This window comes from Scyliorhinus torazame, chromosome 14 (genome assembly GCF_047496885.1).
Source record: "Scyliorhinus torazame isolate Kashiwa2021f chromosome 14, sScyTor2.1, whole genome shotgun sequence".
Classification (NCBI taxonomy): Eukaryota; Metazoa; Chordata; class Chondrichthyes; order Carcharhiniformes; family Scyliorhinidae; genus Scyliorhinus; species Scyliorhinus torazame.
In genome coordinates, this window is record NC_092720.1 from 119,338,411 (window position 1) to 119,358,390 (window position 19,980).

At 45.1% G+C, this 19,980-nt stretch overlaps 1 protein-coding gene across 3 annotated transcripts in view; it reads right to left on the reverse strand.

Annotated features, from left to right (window-relative positions):
* LOC140389972 (rho guanine nucleotide exchange factor 4-like) overlaps positions 1 to 16,799 on the reverse strand; it is a 196,785-nt gene extending 179,986 nt beyond the window's left edge. For all 3 annotated transcript variants that reach the window (XM_072474689.1, XM_072474688.1, XM_072474691.1), the window contains exon 1: positions 16,726 to 16,799. The gene's annotated coding sequence lies outside the window, so the exon portion shown is untranslated. The remainder of the gene's footprint in view (positions 1 to 16,725) is intronic.
* Positions 16,800 to 19,980: the final 3,181 nt, after the last annotated feature.

Genomic DNA, 19,980 nt, shown 5'->3' on the forward strand with positions numbered 1-19,980 from the left:
GACTCGACCCAGAAGTGACTGTTCCACTCCGAGAGAATCCACAAAACGTTTGAATCAGAAATCCAAATTGGAAAAGTAAAACAAACCACAAGCGTAAGACCAGTATCGATCAGACCTCCAAGATTCAGAAGTGTGTAATTTGCATGCGTACTAACAAGGGATATAAGGTAAACTCGATAGATTTTGTTGCGTGAAACTTTCGGGAGTTGTGTGAACCGGAAAATAGCTTGAGCCGTACCTGCTGTTTGCACCACCGCTTTATTCCCCCCATCCCAAATTCCCTGTAGAGATACAGAGATAATCGTAGAGATGGCAATGAAGGCAATGGAACGCCTTATGCACCCATAAGAACCCAAGGTCGCAGCGACCAACAGAGCAGAACAGTGTCCCATATGGGAAGAGGAGATTAGAATGTACCTAAAGGGGAAAGGATGACCCCTAGGGTCTGAGTTTTGCACGAATGAGGAAACAGGTCCTGGTAGTATAGGACAAGCGTGGTGGGATAACCTGATCGAGATCCATAAGAAGAATTTAAGTAGAGTTTGCAAGCTGATGGCAATCATGTCCTGCTTGGCACAATTGTGAGGCTCAGCGGAGGTTGTGAGGACGCTCCGTAGACAGTTTGAGGAGAAAGAGAGGAGTAGTGAGGAAAATGTTAGCGAGTGTGAGAGAGTAAATGAGCAAGTCCAAGAGCAGCTAGCGGTGAAGGACAAGGAGATGGCTGATGTCAAACGGGCACACCAATCTTGTCTCGCTCACCTAAGTAGCTTTCAGATCCAATATGATAAGGCCTACCAAGACACGCAACGTGCGGTTTTGGCAAGAGAGGAAACAGAACACCAAGCAGAACAATTGAAAAAACAATGCGAGGACTTAAAAGCAGCCCTACGAGCACTCCACAGTTCCACCACGGAACAGAGGCAGAGTTCAGTAGACAGGCAGGCAGCAAATTGCAAGATTGCAATCACTGCTCTCAGTTCAGAATGGGTTCAGAGAAATCTTTGGCCCACAGTTAGATCAGGAAGATGGCCCCGATTGGCAGGAACTTAATGAAATGGCCCATCGATCTGTGAATGAAACAGAAAGTCAGAATGGAGCCCCACTGGCCCCGAAAAAGAAAGCACCCGCGCCACTGACTGCACAGGCAGCACCCAACCCTATGAATCCAGTCACCACACAGCGCAGAGTACCGACAGACGACCAACCCAATTTTGTGTACACCATCCCACTAACCATCACCCAGTTAACGGATGCCCACGATAAAATTGAAACCTTTAAAACAGGAATTTAGGGAGCTAGGGTGGTTGCTGAGAGCCAGGACACACCATGTTGTCATCTCTGGTTTGTTGCCGGTGCCACGTGCCAGCAGGCTGAGGAACAGTGAGAGAGTGCAGATAAACACGTGGCTGCAGGGATGGTGTGGGAGGGAGGGTTTCAGTTATGTGGTTAATTGGAGCACATTCTGGTTAAGGTGATACCTGTACAAACTGGACGGTTTGCACCTGAACCAGCAGGGCACCAATATCCTGGGAGGAAACTTTGCTACGGCTCTTCGGGGGGGGGGGGGGGGGGGTTTAAACTAATTTGTCAGGGGGATGGGAAAAAGAGCTGTAGTCCAGAAGCCAGTGCTGAGAGTAGTGAGGTACTGAGGAGGGTATCAAGGTCGCAGGAGTGTACCTGCAGACACAAAGGTGGGTTGAAGTGTGTCTACTTTAATGCAAGGAGCATCCGGAATAGGTAGGTGAACTTGGAGAGTGGATTGGTACTTGGGTCTACGATATTGTGGCCATTATGGAGACATGGTTGGAACAGGGACAGGAATGGTTGTTGGAAGTTCCGGGAATCAGATGTTTCAGTAAGAGTAGGGTTGGTGGTAAAAGAGGTGGAGGAGAAGCATTGTTAATCAAGGATAGTTTAACGGCTGCATAAAGGCAGTTCGAGGGGGATCTGCCTACTGAGGTAATATGGGCTGAAGCTAGAAATAGGAAAGGAGTGGTCACGTTGTTAGGAGTTTTCTATAGGCCCCCAAATAGTAATAGAGATGTGGATGAAGAAATTGCAAAGCAGATTATGGATAGGTGTGGAGGTCTCAGGGTAGTTGTCATGGGTGACTTTAACTTTCCAAATATTGATTGGAACCTCTACAGGTCGAACAGTTCGGATGGGGCAGTATTTGTACACTGTGTGCAGGAGGGTTTCCTGACACAATATGTGGATAGGCCGTCAAGAGGTGGGGCCACATTGGATTTGGTACTGGGTAATGAACCGGGTCAAGTGTTAGATTTGTTTGTGAGAGAGCACTTTGGAGATAGTGACCACAATTCGGTGTCTTTCACTATTGCAATGGAGAGGGCCATATGGCAGAGCATGGTTTATAATTGGGGGAGGGGTAATTATGATGCTGTTAGGAAAGAATTAGGGAACATAAGATGGGAACAGAAACTGTCAGGGAAAGGCACAAATGAAAAATGGAGTTTGTTCAAGGAACAAATACTGCGTGTCCTTGTTAGGTATGTCCCTGTCAGGCAGGGAGGAAATGGCTGTGTGAGGGAACCATGGTTCACAAAAGAGGTTGAATGTCTTGTCAAGAGGATAAAGGAAGCGTATGTAAGGATGAGAAAACAAGGTTCAGTTGGACCGCTTGAGGGTTACAAGGTAGCAAGGAATGAACTAAAAAAAAGGGCTTAGGAGAGCTAGGAGGGGGCATGAGAAGTCCTTGGCGGGTCGGATCAAGGAAAACCCCAAGGCTTTTTACTCTGATGTGAGAAATAAAAGAATGACCAGGGTGAGGTTAGGGCCAGTCAAGGACAGTAGTGGGAACTTGTGCATGGAGTCAGAAGAGATAGGAGAGGCGTTGAATTAATATTTTTCTTTAGTGTTCACCAAGGAGAGGGGCTACGTTTTTGAGGATGAGAGTGTGATACAGGCGGGTAGGCTGGAGGAAGTAGATGTGCTGAGGGAAGATGTATTAGCAATTTTGAAAAACCTGAGGGTCGACAAGTCCCCTGGGCCAGATGGGAAATATCCTAGGATTCTTTGGGAGGCAAGGGATGAGATTGCAGAGTCTTTGGCTTTGATCTTTGGGTCCTCACTGTCCACGGGGATAGTGCCAGAGGACTGGAGAGTAGCGAATGTTGTTCCTCTGTTCAAGAAAGGGAATAGGAATGACCCTGGTAATTATAGGCTGGTTAGTCTTACTTCGGTGGTCGGTAAGTTAATGGAAAAGGTCCTGAGGAATAGGATTTATGCCAATTTGGAAAGATGCAATCCGGGATCGTCAACACAGATTCATGAAGGGTAAGTCTTGCCTCACAAATTTGATTGAATTCTTTGAGGAGGTAACTAAGTGTGTAGATGAAGGTAGCGCAGTTGATGTCGTATACATGGATTTCAGTAAGGCTTTGATAAGGTTCCCCACAGGTCGGCTCATGAAGAAAGTATGGAGGTGTGGGATAGAGGGAAATTTGGCCAATTGGATAAGTAACTGGCTATCACATAGAAGACAGAGGGTGGTGGTGGATGGAAAATTTTCAGACTGGAGACCAGTTACCAGCGGTGTACCACAGGGATCAGTGCTGGGTCCTCTGCTATTTGTGATTTTTATAAATGACTTGGAGGAGGGGGCTGAAGGGTGGGTCAGTAAATTTGCTGATGAAACCAAGATTGGTGGAGTAGTGGATGAGGTGGAGGGCTGTTGGAGGCTGCAAAGAGACATTGATAGGATGCAGAGCTGGGCCGAAAAATGGCAGATGGAGTTTAACCCTGGTAAGTGCGAGGTGATTCATTTTGGTAGGACAAATTTGAATGCGGATTACAGGGTCAACGGCAGGGTTCTGAGGAATGTGGAGGAACAGAGAGATCTTGGGGTTCATGTCCACAGATCTCTGAAGGTTGCCACTCAAGTGGATAGGTCCATGAAGAAGGCCTGTAGTGTGTTAGCGTTTATTAACAGGGGGCTTGAGTTTGTGAGCCGTGGGGTTATGCTGCAACTGTACAGGACCCTGGTGAGACCACATTTGGAGTCTTGTGTGCAGTTCTGGTCACCTCACTATAGGATGGATGTGGAAGCATTGGAAAGGGTGCAAAGCAGATTTACCAGGATGCTGCCTGGTTTTGAGGGTAGGTCTTATGAGGAAAGGTTGAGGGAGCTAGGGCTTTTCTCTTTGGAGTGGAGGAGGATGAGAGGCGACTTAATAGAGGTTTATAAGATGATGAGTGGGATAGATAGAGTGGACATTCAGAGACTATTTCCTCGGGTGGATGTAGCTGTTACAAGGGGGCATAACTATAAGGTGCGGGGTGGGAGATATAGGAGGGATGTCCGAGGTAGGTTCTTTACTCAGAGAGTGGTTAGAATGTGGAATGGACAGCCTGCTGTGATAGTGGAGTCGGACACTTTCGGAACTTTCAAGCGGTTATTGGATAGGGACATGGAGCACACCAGAATGACTAGGAGTGGGATAGATTGATCTTGGTTTTGGACAAAGATCGGCACAACATCGAGGGCTGAAGGGCCTGTTCTGTGCTGTACTGTTCTATGTTCTATATTCTTTCACCCCACATCAGACCCACACAACTTTTTTGAGCGAGTTAGGCAACAGACTGTCCTCTACGGTCTGGACGAGCAGGAAAAAGTAAAACTCATTGTAATGAGCCTTGACCAGTCTGTTAGTTCAGCCCTTCCCGACCCACAAATGTAGGAGGAGGTAGCTTCCAAGATATGAAGACAGCCATCTTAGATGCAATTGGCTATAATAGAGGAGATACAGTAGAAGGACTCAACCAATGTAGGCAGAAGAAAGGAGAGCATTCAACAGCATTTGCTGGACGCTTCTGGATACACTTCACCCCAGTGTTCGTTGATTTAACATGCGTTCATTTATCTGCAGACAATACGGCCAAATGGACCCATATTTTAGTCTCCCACGCCACAGAGGCAGGACTAAAGGCATGTGCGAATTACGACCCCTCAGATCCAGCACATAATGAAGTGTGGGTACTGAAGCGACTATCTAGAGCTTGGGAACAATCCCTACGGAAAAAGACAGAGCAGGAGAAAGTAGACGCGAACATGAACCCCGTAAGGACACACCAAGACCCCCACATCGGTAAATGAAGGTAGAAATTACACGCAGCACCCGAAAGCGCAGGAATGCTACAATTGTGGACAGAAGGGACATTACACCCAAGAATGCCAAGCCCCCCTGAAACAGCAATGGAATAAGCCCACAAATGCCCCCCCTAGGAACAATGCCAGACCTATCCACAGCGTTAGCGCCCGATCAGACAATTTGGCCATAAATGGCACCGATTGACGGCGTTCAGACTCCCCAACTTGGGTCTGCGACACACTTTGGGAGAAGTCCAGAAGACCGGTAGTTGCAGCACAGTCCGGGGACACCCCGTAGAGTTCCTTTGGGACACAGGAGGGTCCCGAACCACATTAAACCCCTCCATGATGTACCAGCGGGATATATGGCCCACTACAGACGCTATCACTCTTAGTGGCTTTACAGGACACCTCCAGCAGGGACTTTACGGCCCCTGTGGATATCCAGATCGGTAACATTAAAACTAAGCACTCAGTCGTTGGTAGATTTACCCCAGACAGCAGAGCACATCTTGGGGATAGATTTTATGAGCTCACACAACCTTTCTTTCGACCCTGTAAATAAATGTGTGTGGAAAATGGCTAGAGCAGCACGAGCCCCCGCCACGCTCACAGTAGGAGACTACGAACACAGGATTAGCTCAGTGGGAGAGTACTGGTTTGATCCACAAACCATGACCACGGACAAAAAAGTTAGGAAAGTCTTGAAGAAACACAAAGCATCTTTTGCCCAGCACAAGCACGATTGCAGTAAAATTCCAGGAATGGTCACCATTACTGGTCCCGATCCTAAGCCCCAGAAACAATACAGTTTTCCACAGCAAGCCGAGGGAGAGATAGCTAAAGTAATTCAGAGTTTATTGGTCCAAGGCATAGTTCAGCCCGTAGCCTCAACGAACAATGCCCTGATTTGGCCCGTAAGAAAACCAAATGGTTCATGGCGACGGACCATCGATTATAGAGAATTAAACAAAGTAACTCTGTTAGCAGCCCCCACCATTGCCACGAGTCCCGAGACCATGTTAAAGCAGGGACTTCAGTCAAAATTTTTCACGGTTCTGGACATGGCTTTTGGTCCATTCCATTGGACAAAACGTGCCAGTACAAATTGGCGTTCACCTTCCAGGGACAGCAGTACACGTGGACATGCCTTCCACAAGGCTTCCACAACTCCCCCTCCATTTTTCACAAACAATTGGCGAACGGCTTAGCAAAGTTTTCCCGACCTGAATGCTTCATTCAGTATGTGGACAACTTGCTCCTACAGACTGACACCATGGAAGAGCACATCTTGCTTCTTTCAGAACTATTAGGTCTCCTAAAAGAAATTAGATGTAAAATCAACCCCAAAAAAGCCCAAATTCTCCAAGAAAAGGTCACTTATTTAGGTATGGTCATAACGCATGGTAAGCGTGAGATAGAGCAGAAACGGATCGATTTAATTGTAAAATTGCCCTTGCCCCAAAATGTTACAGCACTCCGGTCATTTTTAGGACTGGCCAGTTACTGCAGGAACCATATAGACGGTTTCGCCACAAAAGCAGCCCCACTTTCCAAGCTCCTTAAGAAAGAGGCCCCATGGAAATGGCTTCCACAGCACACGGGTGCCGTGGATGCATCGAAATGCGCCCTAAGTACAGCCCCCGCTTTGCAGGCACCAGACCCACACTCCCCATGCTCAATAGAGGTAGCGACCACCGACCGAACCCTTTCGGCCATACTTCTACAGGAAAGACACATCGTTTAGGACCCGTAGCCTATGCCTCACGAGTTTTGGATCCGGTAGAGCAAGGATTTTCAGCCTGCGAAGGGCACTTGCTCGCAGTTTTTTGGGCTGTTCAATACTTCTCATACATAACAGAACTCAATCCCATAACCGTTTTGACCGAACACACCCCAACACAGCTACTGTTAGACGGTAGGCTAAAAGACAGCACAGTAAGCCAAATTCGCACAGTGCGCTGGACCCTACACCTACAAGGACGCAACATTACGGTAAAAAGGACAAAAACGCACACGTTTCTGGCCGACAATTTACAATATGCAGGAACCCCACATGAGTGTGAAATCATTGCTGCCAGGCACAACACAGGACCCTTTATTCCCAAATCAGTGCTGAAAACGACAGGCATCAGACCACAGACAACCCAGCCCACAGATAAAGCTCCAAAAGTTTATGGAGATGGCTCCTCCACCATTCTGAATGGAAAAAGGATTACAGGATGCGGCATTTATGTAGAGGACGTGCAGGGACGTGCATTGGAGGAAATCTCGTTAAAGTTGCCTGGACATTTAGGTTCACAGGCAGCCGAGTTAGAGCCATTGCTTACATCGTCCAGCACCCCGATTCGTTCCCGACCCCAGCAGATATATACTCGGACAATTTGTATGTTTGCAACAGCTTGACAGAATTCCTGCCCCTGTGGGAATCTGGAGGATTTATATCCACCGACGGAAAACCCCTACCCTCATCGCCATTACTGAAACACATTCTCAAAGAAGCTAAAGGTTGAAAATATGGAATCACAAAAGTTAGAAGTCACCATCGTTCCTCCCCACCTGGTAACATGAAAGCAGACGCCCTAGCGAAAGCAGGCTCACGACATGGCCACTTTTGGCAACGCCCCGAGAGTGCCCCAGTACATGCGGTCCAGGTCTCACAGACCAATATTCAAGATTTGGCACAGGCACAAAAGGAAGACGACGCGCTAAAGGAAATTTTAAAAGGAAACTTCCCATCTCCCTACGATAGGTTCAAAGACACTTTAACGATACATGAGGAATCATATTAAAGGATAGTATTTATGTCGTCCCCACCCAGGACAGGAACCAGATTATTTGTCAATTCCATGGCGGACACGGACACCAAAGGATAGAATCCACACTTGCCCACCTCAGACCTCTCTGCTGGTGGCCCGATTTAAAAACTGATGTAACCCACTACATTGAGAATTGATTGATTTGCGCCCAGAACAACCCAGACAGATATGCAAAGAAAGGTCAGCTAAGCCAAACACGCCCTGTTAATGGCCCATGGATGAACTTGCAGTTGGATTACATCGGTCCCCTTCCCCCCTGCAGAAATGGATTTAAATACGTGTTGGTCGTGATCGACACATTCACAAAATGGTTGGAAGCATTCCCTTCCAGAACAAACACGACCAAAGCGACAGCAAAAATTCTAACCCAGCAGATTTTTACTAGATGGGGACTATGGGGACTCCCCCGTAGTATTGAGTCGGACCAAGGTTCGCACTTCACAGGCAAAGTAATGAAAAACGTCCTAACAATTTTGGGAATTAAACAGAAGTTTCACATTGCCTATCACCCACAATCCAGCGGCACTGTGGAACGCATGAACTGAACCCTAAAGGCAACACTAAGAAAGATGGTACAACAGCACAATATGACATGGGACACAGTGCTCCCATTCGCACTGATGTTTATTAGAAACACGGTGTCAAGTTCGACAGGATACACCCCCCATACCCTCATGACCAGATGACCCATGAAGGGTACTGAGTATTTATTTGAACTTGATTTGGCCAGCCCCACAGTCACCGCCCTTACCCACGAAAAAGCAGTCCAACAAATAATGGAGAATATTAAAGCATCACAGCTCGCTGCAGCTGTTCGACTAGGCGCTAGGAGAAAGCAGAGTAAGGCCTGCTTTGATAAAGCAGTACACCCGGTAGAATATACTGTCAGACAGCAAGTCATGGTCTCCCTGTACAACCCTAGTTCATTCCTCTCCACCAAATTGGCAAGACCCTACTCAATTTCCGATAAGGTACACCCCTCAGTTTACAAGATTACGTATCCAAATAGAAAATCAGGATGGTTGAATCCATTTGGGTGGAAATCAGGAATAGTAAGGTGAAAAAGTCACTGATAGGAGTAGTCTATAGGCCACCAAATAGTAACATTATGGTGGGGCAGGCAATAAACAAAGAAATAACGGATGCATGTAAAAATGGTACAGCAGTTATCATGGGGGATTTTAATCTACATGTCAATTGGTTTAACCAGGTTGGTCAAGGCAGCCTTGAGGAGGACTTATAGAATGCATCCGTGATAGTTTCCTAAAACAGTATATAATGGAACCTACGAGGGAACAAGCGATCCTAGATCTTGTCCTGTGTAATGAGACAGGATTGATTAATGATTTCATAGTTAGGGATCCTCTCGGAAGGAGCGATCACAATATGGTGGAATTTAAAATACAGATGGAGGGTGAAAAGGTAAAATCAAACACTAGTGTTTTGTACTTAAACAAAGGGGATTACAATGGGATGAGAGAAGAGCTAGCTAAGGTAGACTGGGAGCAAAGATATTATGGTGAAACAGTTGAGGAATAGTGGAGAACCTTCCAAGCGATTTTTCACAGTGCTCAGCAAAGTTTTATACCAACAAAAAGGAAGGATGGTAGAAAGAGGGGAAATTGACCGTGGATTTCTAAGGAAATAAGGGAGAGTATCAAATTAAAGGAAAAAGCATACAAAGTGGCAAAGATTAGTGGGAGACTAGTGGACTGGGAAATCTTTAGGGGGCAACAGAAAGCTACTAAAAAAGCTGTAAAGAAGAGTAAGATACATTATGAGAGTAAACTTGCTCAGAATAATTGTCACAAGTAGGCTTGAAATGAAGTTACTGTGAAAAGCCCCTAGTCGCCACATTCCAGCGCCTGTTCGGGGAGGCTGGTATGGGAAATAAATAGTAAAGGTTTCTACAAATATATAAAACAAAAAAGAGTGGCTAAGGTAAATATTGGTCCTTTAGAGGATGAGAAGGGAGATTTAATAATGGGAGATGAGGAAATGGCTGAGGAACGGAACAGGTTTTTTGGGTCGGTCTTCACAGTGGAAGACACAAATAACATGCCAGTGACTGATGGAAATGAGGCAATGACAGGTGAGGACCTTGAGATGATTGTTATCACTAAGGAGGTAGTGATGGGCAAGCTAATGGGGCTAAAGGCAGACAAGTGTCCTGGCCCTGATGGAATGCATCCCAGAGTGCTAAAAGAGATGGCTAGGGAAATTGCAAATGCATTAGTGATAATTTACCAAAATTCACTAGACTCTGGGGTGGTCCCGGCAGATTGGAAATTAGCAAATAGGCCAGTTAGCTTAACTTCGGTAGTAGGGAAGATGCTGGAATCTATCAGCAAGGACGAAATAGCGAGGCATCTGGATGGAAATTGTCCCATTGGACAGACGCAGCATGGGTTCATAAAGGGCAGGTCGTGCCTAACTAATTTAGTGGAATTTTTGAGGACATTACCAGTGCGGTAAATAACGGTGAGCCAATGGAAGTGGTATATCTGGATTTCCAGAAAGCCTTTGACAAGGTGCCACACAAAAGGTTGCTGCATAAGATAAAGATGCATGGCATTAAGGGTAAAGTAGTAGCATGGATAGAGGATTGTTTAATTAATAGAAAGCAAAGAGTGGGGATTAATGGGTTTTACTCTGGTTGGCAATCAGTAGCTAGTGGTGTCACTCAGGGATCAGTGTTGGGCCCACAATTGTTCACAATTTACATAGATGATTTGGAGTTGGAGACCAAGGGCAATGTGTCCAAGTTTGCAGACGACATTAAGATGAGTGGTAAAGCAAAAAGTGCAGAGGATACCGGAAGTCTGCAGAGGGATTTGGATAGGTTAAGTGAATGGGCTAGGGTCTGGCAGATGGAAGATAATGTTGACAAATGTGAGGTTATCCATTTTGGTAGGAATAACAGCAAAAGGGATTATTATTTAAATGATAAGATATTAAAACATGCTGCTGTGCAGAAAGACCTGGGTGTGCTAGTGCATGAGTCGCAAAAAGTTGGTTTACAGGTGCAACAGGTGATTAAGAAGGCGAATGGAATTTTGTCCTTCATTGCTAGAGGGATGGAGTTTAAGACTAGGGAGGTTATGCTGCAATTGCATAAGGTGTCAGTGAGGCCACACCTGGAGTATTGTGTTCAGTTTTGGTCTCCTTACCTGAGAAAGGACGAACTGGCGCTGAAGGGTGTGCAGAAGAGATTCACTAGGTTAATCCCATAGCTGAAGGGGTTGGATTACGAGGAGAGGTTGAGTAGAATGGGACTGTACTCATTGGAATTTAGAAGGATGAGGGGGGATCTTATAGAAATATATAAAATTATGAAGGGAATAGATAGGATAGATGTGGGCAGGTTGTTTCCACTGGCGGGTGAAAGCAGAACTAGGGGGCATAGCCTCGAAATAAGGGGAAGTAGATTTAGGACTGAGTTTCGGAGGAACTTCTTCACCCAAAGGGTTGTGAATCTATGGAATTCCTTGCCCAGTGAAGCAGTAGAGGCCTCTTCATTAAATGTTTTTAAGATAACGATAGATAGTTTTTTGAAGAATAAAGGGATTAAGGGTTCTGGTGTTCGGGACGGAAAGTGGAGCTGAATCCACAAGAGATCAGCCATGATCTCATTGAATAGCGGAGCAGGCTTGAGGGGCCAGATGGCCTACTCCTGCTCCTAGTTCTTATGTTTATGTTGTTATGTTTCAAATAAACCAGCTTAAGGTTTATGGAACTCAGTGCAGCCACTCACACCACATTTCACTGGCAATGGCAGACAACGAAGATCCGCCCACTGGCAGCCCAATCCAGCCCTCCCCGAGCCAGGACAGGACGTCCACAGACACGACCTTGACTCCGCCCCCAGAGTCGAATTTCAGCCTCACACTTGATTCGGCCGCTAGCGATAGCGACAGCAATAGCGACAGCGAAAGCACGACGAACGCCCTTGATATTCCCTACCAATGGAAAAACAGACCAGGCCCCAGTCACTACAGCCCCAGTGACACCGACCACGATATGTTCAGCCCCTCAGAGACCATTTATTTGCCATTACCAGAACCTGACCCACCACTTGATGATAGCGACACCCCCCTTGCCCCTACCGCCCGACAGGATAAGAAACAATGGCACTGCGACAATTCTTATCGGCTGATAAGAAACAACGAGATGGATCCCACATCGGCCCAAGCCACCTTGGCACAGAAACTCCAGTCACGAGTTTGGCAACCGGGAGGTGGTGATGACTCAGAGTCTGACTCCCACCATGCTAACCTTTTTACGATCCTTTTCGGAATGGAACTCTGAGGTGTCCAGATGATGAGAGAAAGGAACCGATTGAGATTTACGGTGTCCTACTCCCTGATGGAGCCTGCCCGCTTTCTTTCTTTAGTTTGTTTTTTTAATGTTGAATGTTTCTCTCTTGTACAACATTATGTGCCGATCACATGCAAAGTTCTTGATACAGTTACGACTGCTCCTTTGACGGCACATGGTAGTTAAAGGGACAAGTTTATCAAAAGTCCATAAATATTCAAATTCTTACCGTTCTTGTAAGGTCACTCAGGTAGTGGAGTAACGACACTTATCCCCGCCCTGCCTGAGGACCCCCAATGTATTTGGTCAGCCAAGCTCGGGTAGTGGAGCAACAGCACTGATCACCGCACTACCCGGGGATTCCACCCATTCTTGCCCTGCCGCGGCTCATACGCACCCCATTCGGAAAATTCTTTTCAAAACTCTTTTGCTGTACTTTTAAAAATGTGGTTTAAAGAATGCACTTTGCCACAACTTTTGTTTGCTTTCCGGTGACCCTTTGGTTGCTAACCCCCACCTGCTATTTACACGTTAAAACACTTGGTTGAAACGTATTTGCACTGGACGGAGAAATTGTCCGCCCACTCAGCCTATCAAACACAGGCTATGAGAGTGCTCGCACTGTGACAGAATTGCTTTTCTGGATGTCGTCTCCCAAATGGTTGGTTTAAAAAAAATAATAATGAGGGAGTAACATATGGTGACAATTCTAAATGGAAAATTGATGTTAAGGAGAAACAGACAGACAAACCAGATATTAAACAACAAGATAATAACAGATATTATGCTTGTACCCCCAGGAAAATACGAATATCCCAGAAGACAGAGGAAGACAAAGACAAAATGAAGACGAACCTGATGACCTGCATCATGATCGTTGTTGGATCACTACAGTTGGGCGCGTTATCCACACCTGTACCCCTCACCACACAGGCCCTAAACATGACCATCCAACACAATACCCTAGCCCGGACACTACATCACACATAGACACAGCCACTGATACCCCCACATGGTGTGATAATATCATAAAGTGGTATTCCCTTTCGTACACGGTAGAAGCCCTATTGATTACAGCAATACTTTACAGTGTCATCCAGACACTCAGACTTCGGAAATGGCGAAGGAGAGCCTCCCGCCCTCCAGTATCCACACTCAGAGCCCCTTTTCTCGGACTTCAACAGAGCCCACACTCTTTTTGTACCCTTTTCTGCCTAATAAATTCCACGGTTTTAGTAAAATTACTTTCTCTGTAAAGTGACAAAAGTATTAAGTAGAAATGTGATGCTGCTATTATTTATTTTGTACTGTAATATAGGTTCCTTTCTTTATTAGTGAGCAGCATAGGTGTAGTTTAGGTAAGGACAGTTAGAGGTTCCCGTTTTTGTGTAAAGAAATTGAAATGTATGATTGAATGTTATAGTGCCCCCTTAGAATTTTGTAGATGCGTGTCGTATTAAGGAAAACTTAGATAAATGTTCCGAAATTGGACAGAGTAAGATAGAACCTGTCCTTGATTGAGCGTACGGGGCATACCAGAGAACAGGAGAAGATTGAGTAGTGTTATCCATCATGCTTTGCGTTTAGGATCAAGAGGACGGACTGTAGCCATCTGGGATGGCCACTGACAACAAGAAATATGAATGGTCGCAAAGCCTAAAGGGAAATGTGGACAATGTAAGATTCAGACAGGCACAGGGCCTGAATGTATATTTGTGAGCAAAGAATCCAGACAGCATCGAAACCCCCAACCGATTAGCATTTTGATGGCCCATCTCCGTAACACAAAGGACTGATACTCGAGGAACCGATACAATCCCAGACATTTTGGCGCCACTCCCTTTACTCAGGAAGCATAAACAACAGGGTCAATGACTGCTTAGGACACGCCCACCCATCAGGGCACCCGCCCCTTTATTGGCTCAGATCGAAGACAGTGATCGAGAACTGCCCAATTAATGGGGTCCAAACCTAAGGACCACCCAAAAGAGCATGAAACTCCCCAAGGATAAAGAGAGACACTGCCATGTGTTCGACCTCTTTTGGACCTGGTGCTCCGGCAACGTCCATCTCCAATTGCAGCACCGCCAGAAGCAAGTTCAAGTTCAATGCCCACCACAGACGGATGAGCCCAGCTGAACAGCAGTTACTTCTCCAGACCCAACAGATCCAGATTCGAACAAAGGCCACTGTTCCTCTGACCTAAGCCGGGTGCCTGAAGTTAAGTACAGGTTGTCATTGTTGTTAGGTGTAGTTTAACTAGTAGTGTTTATGTTGCATGTGCATGTTAATCTTGTGTGTAAATAAAGTACCCTTGATCTTGAACTAACTAACTGGTTGTTTGGCTCTTTGATCGCTATCCGGTTGAACCTTGTGGTGGTATCATTTGATACCTGCCGACTCTGAGCAATATAATATCGATAACTAAAGAAAGAAGGGCAACCTTATTGATTGCCATATTTATAGCAGTTAAAAAAGGCAACACTATTTCCACTGTTCTATTTTAGTTGTTTCAGTTTGTTATTCTTAAACCTGCGCTTTTGAACCCAAACTTTGGTAAAACTACCTCCAATTGCTTTCCCTCTTTACATGATTTTCACTTCCTTACTAAGGTACTGTCACGATTACCTCAGCAGTGACAATGGAGGCCAATCTTAGCTAAGGAATGTGGCCAATGCATCATTTAAATTGTATTGTATTAATTGATTTCAGTCATGAAACAGTGCTTTTACGTCTTTCACACTAATTAATATAAGTTGGCTGTGGTGGAGTCCTGTGGGCAGAGTTTGTCTCTATTGGTGGTAAGAAGATGGAGTTACAGAGAAGAGATTTTAATCGGAGACATTGTTGACACTCATATTGAACTTTTAAAACTAAGACCAGTTTCAGCTAAACAGCCGGACAGACACACACATGCACACACACACGCTCACACATGTCAGAGCAAATTCCTGCGATAGTGGTTTGCCACAGATGCTGCGCCCTTCGTCGACAGAAAACCAAGATAAAATAGCCACTCAGGAATGTGTGAATAATCTATTCCTGCCCCAACGTACTTGATCGCATCCATTGTTGGAATGAACATGCAGGCAGGATATGACCAGGTAGAGATGGTCCTGGATGGCCAGGCCATGCTTAATAATCGAATCGGATTGTCTGATTTAAGCAATTACTTTATATGCCAAGGGCCAATAAGGTGTATAAAGACACAGCTCTCAAGTACATTGGTACAGTGGTAGGCAGAATGGTCTGATCAGCCATTCTGAAATTGCATTGGGAAATCAGTTGAAGAACTAGTCACCTGAGACAGACCCTAGTTAGCAGGACTCCGAAGCAACTAGTGTCACTGTGAATATGTATAATTGCTTAGAGAATAAATAAATGATGCTTAACATTGAGTGAAACTATCCAATTTGTTCTGTGCGAATGATATCAAGAGTAGAAACAACAACTTTCGGACCAAAAAAGTCTTACCTGTGGCACTGTCAAATCTGAAACTTTACCTGAAGAAAGCTTATAAAATTAATTCTTCAACTTACTTTTATTGTTTTAGTATAGTCTTAAATTAATGATTTAATCCTGAAAGTATCCACTGTGCAATCTTGTCCCCATTGGGACCTCTTGTATCGCTTGCTCCAAGTACCTCACACACACACACACACACACTCTCTCTCGTTCCCACTGTTACTGTTTCTCCATGGCCATCTGAACTTTGCCAGTGATGTTCATCCCTTATCATCTACTGTATGCCCATTCCCGCATTGAACTGCCTTCACCAGGTGCTGGTACTGAGCTGGTGAATTGGCTTTTTATAGTTTGAAGTATTATTTTAGGTAAAAATGTAGCACATAGGTAAAGGAACAGCTTATTCTCTCACATCATATCAGCAATGTCATGGAATATCACCTGATATTAAATTAAGTCTCCAATATATTATGCATCTGTCATGCAAAATTGCTCCGAACTAACCAATAAACAATTTATTCTCTCGGAATACACCTAACAGAAATCTCTTTTTTAATCATACCAGTGTCCATGTACATTATTGCCCTATTTGCAATGCTTCCCCTCGCAGCAGCTTAACACGTAATCATCCACAATGAGAAAGAACACAGATTTAAAGGGCAAGAAAGAAGTTCATAGACTTTACAGTGCAGAAGGAGGCCACACACCAGCCCCTGAAAGACCACCCTACCTGAGTCCACACCTCTGCCCTAACCCGTAACCCAGCAACCCCACCTAACGTTTGGACACACAGGGGCAATTTAGTGTGACCAATCCACCTAACCTGCACATCTTTGAATTGTGGGAGGAAATTGGAGTACCCGGAGGACACGGGGAGAACGTGCAGACTCTGCACGGACAGTGACCCAAGCCGGGAAATGAACCCGGGTCCCTGGCGCTGTGAAGCAACAGTGCTAACCACTGTGCTACCATGCCACCACATGTTGAACGCATGTCGGCCACTTTGTGACTTACCCATAAATTAATCTTACTTAAACCAAGCTAAATCTTTCGTCCACTCAGTTGCAGTCAGCTTGTATAACCAAGAGGTCCCAGTTTACACATTGAGTTCTAAAGTGGTCACCTTGGTGGGTGGGGGTGGGGGGGGGTTGCAAAATTGATTCTTGTAATAAACAAACAGGAAATGATCTCGACAATTGTGGTAAACCATTGACTCAAGGTTTCCAGATGCGAACATTCTATGTCACAATGCATCACACAAACACTATTGTGGAGGTCACATTTGTAACCTGAGGTGCAATAGTTCAGCAATTGTGGCCTGAACATGGCGATTAGTCATTGATTTCAGCAAGGCTCAGATGAAGTCAATCTTAAAAAAACACCCTTTTACTTGCTTCAAGTCAATGATCTTTAGTCAGAACTGGCCTGGTGAAAGGCGATTGATCTGAAATGTTAACTCTGTTTCTCTCTCCAAAGGTGCTGGCTGACATGTTGAGTATTTCCACCATTTCCTGTTTCTATGTCAGACTTTCAGCATCTGCTGTATTTTGCTTTTATACCATTTTAGCTTTCTTACGTTTTTGGTTTCAGCATCATATCCAGGTAGGGGGTCTTTTAGATCAATTGGTTGCATGGCTGGTTCGTGATGCGGAGCTATGCCAACAGCGTAGGTCCAATTCCCATTACGACTGAGGTTATTCATGGAGGCCCTGCCTTCTCAACCGTGCCCCTCACCTGAGGTGTTGTGACCATCAGGTTAAATCATCACTAGTCAGTTCTCAAAGGGGAGAGCAGCCTATGGTCCTCTGGGGCAATGGTGACATTTACATTTATATCCAGATACCAGTGGGAAATATTTAAACCAATGAACCCTCATAGTCTGGAGTGGTTAGTGGAAAAGGGTGTTGGTGAACACAATTGGAACATCTCCAGTCCTATACTGTTTATGGGTAGTCCAGCTGGCCCGCCCACAGGACTGCTCATGGACGATCAAAGCATACACTTTTATAATAATAGAGATGTTATGTATATTATGCATAATGTGGCAGAACGGTGGCACAGTGGTTAGCACTGCTGCCTCACGGCATCAAGAACCCAGGTTTGATCCCGGCTCCGGCTCACTGTCCTGTGGAGTTTGCACATTCTCCCCATGTGTGCGTGGGTCTCAGCCCCACAACCCAAAGATGTGCAGGATAGGTGGATTGGCCACACTAAATTGCTGCTTAATTGGAAAAAAAAATAATTGGGTACTCTAAATTTATATTTAAAAAAATATTAAGCATAATGTATGACCAGCGGAAATGAACAGGCCTATTGTATGATATTTTGGAACTTGTACCTGTTGTTAGGGAGCTCAAATTCCATGACAGTCTCGTTTTCAGCTAAAGCTGTGAAGGAAAGTGGCTCTTTACCTAACTAATAATAATAATAATCTTTATTTTATTATTGTCACAAGTAGACTTATATTAACACTGCAATGAAGTTACTGTGGAAAGTCCCTGGTTGCCTCATTCCGGTGCCTGTTCGGGTACACTGAGGGAGAATTCAGAATGTCCAATTCACCTAACAAGCACATCTTTCGGGACTTGTGGGAGGAAAACGCTGTTACTTCAATTTTTGTCACTGACCTTAAATCTCAGGATGTACAACAAGATGGGGAGGGTAAGTGGTTGCCGGTGTAGTATTATCATAACTGTAAAAGCTGCAAGGGTTAATGAAATATCTAGAGTAGCCACTAGAGAGAGCTACAGTTACAAGTATATAAGGCATTGATGCTAAGCCTTGTGGGAGAGAGTAGTGCAGGAGCTATCTAGAGACAGACAGAAGTAAAGATAGTGTAAGAGCAGATCATAGTTTATATCAGTATAAAGATTAGTTGTAGATGAGTGTAGTTTATATGTTAATAATCAACTGTATTATTTAGGAGTGCGTGTCGATTCCAAATTAGTAGTGTTAATAAATTTATAGCTTTGTTAAAGTTCAAGCTATTTTGTGGTCTTTATGAACACTACACCAACCATCCTGAATTTAGTAAACAAAGATCGCCACAGATGGTATTGCACCACTAGAGACCATGTTGTGGGGATTAGCAGTAATGTGGGAAAGCAGTTTGTTGTTGCACTGGAAGGGGAGTGGCGGGAATGGGATGTTTTTGCAACATGAGGGTTGTTATGGTTTAGCAATTGGAATCTGTGAGAAACTCTCCATTGGACCTAGTACAAAGGAGAATGGTAGCGATTGTTAGAGCCCAATCAGCCAGTCCCTGCAGGAGTTTGTCACAATGGTGACCTTCCCTTCATCAAAAGGTCAAAACTGGATATACTTGCTGATGATTGAAATGAAAATCATTTATTGTCACAAGTAGGCTTCAAATGAAGTTACTGTGAAAAGCCCCTAGTCGCCACATTCCGGCACCTGTTCAGGGAGGCTGGAACGGAATTGAACCACGCTGCTGGCCTGCCTTGGTCTGCTTTAAAAGCCAGCTATTTAGCCCTGCGCTAAACCAGCCAGCGTTCAGTTCCATTCACAACTCTCCCGATAATGAAACATTCAGTACCCACACTCAGCAAGGCTTCAACAGTATTCATGTTTGGGGCGATAGATGAGAAGTAACATTCACATCCACATGTGTCAGGCAATCACCAAAACCAACAAGAGAGAATTCAACCATTTCCCCTTGGCATTCAACAGCATTGCCATCACCACATTATCAATCCCCACCAACATCATCCTGTGGAGTCACAATTGACCAGAACTTAACTGGAACAGTTACCTTAATACTGTGGCTCTAAGAGCAGGTCAGATGCTGTGAATTCTGTTGTGAATAACTCACTTCCTGACTCCCCAAACCTGTCCACCATACAAGGCACAAGTGAGGAGTGGGAAGGAATACTCCCCACTTGTGGCAGCAACAACATAAAAGAAGCTCAGTACCACCCCAGACAAAAGCAGCCCATTTGAACATCACCCCCATCCACCAACTTAAATATAAATGCCCTCTGTTCTAATGCACTGGTGTATGATACAGAAGATGCACTGCAGTAATTCACCAAGGCTCCTTTAGCAGCACCTTCCAAACCTGCAGCCTACAAAGTACAAGAACAACAGGTGCATGGGAACACCACCACCTGCAAGTTATCCTCCATGTGGCATACCTTCCTGACTTGGAAGAAAATGCCATTCCTTTATTGTCAGTGGGTGAAAATCCTTGAACTCACTTCCTAAAGGAACTGTAGCTGTAACCACACCACATGGACTAGAATCATCCAT